Raw genomic sequence first — 537 nt, forward strand, 5'->3', positions numbered from 1 at the left:
AAAGTCGCTCTTCATTTGCATAAAGTTGAAGGATTCTGAACTTTGTCGCGTCGCTGGACACGCCCCATCCGGTCGCCAACGGCCGCTGTCGCTCGTGTTGCCGGAAATCGCCAGCTCTCCATTGAAATGAATGGGATTGTGTCGTTTTGCTGTTGCATGTCGCTTGTAGTGTGAACGGGGCTTTACTGTTGCACTCGCGTCTCGCACAAAAGAGCCGCATGTTTAGAAAGCCATGTAAAATGAATGCAAGTTCAACTTTGAAAAAGCATATCTCGAGACATTGTGGCGGGTTTTTTTCCCCATCCCACTGCAACTCATGTGATTGGCTTTCGGCCCTTTGTATTAAACTATGCATACATACATACATTATGCTGTTTTGTTTATAGTTGTTTAAGCAACTTAATTATAATTGGTTTAAAAACATTATTTTAAACATTATGCACTTTTTAATCACAGATTATCAAGTTACTTTATGCTTTGAATAAACGTGCATTAGTAATATTTTGCTCGATGCGCCCTCTTGTGGCCTCAGGAGAG

The 537-nt window shown here is 41.7% G+C and overlaps 1 protein-coding gene across 1 annotated transcript in view; it reads right to left on the reverse strand.

Moving 5' to 3' along the window:
• cep76 (centrosomal protein 76) overlaps positions 1-537 on the reverse strand; it is an 11812-nt gene that overhangs the window by 5051 nt on the left and 6224 nt on the right. The gene's annotated exons all lie outside the window — the stretch shown is intronic.

The sequence above is a fragment of the Sinocyclocheilus anshuiensis genome, unplaced genomic scaffold, assembly GCF_001515605.1.
Source record: "Sinocyclocheilus anshuiensis isolate Anshui unplaced genomic scaffold, SAMN03320099.WGS_v1.1 scaffold1893, whole genome shotgun sequence".
Taxonomy (NCBI): domain Eukaryota; kingdom Metazoa; phylum Chordata; class Actinopteri; order Cypriniformes; family Cyprinidae; genus Sinocyclocheilus; species Sinocyclocheilus anshuiensis.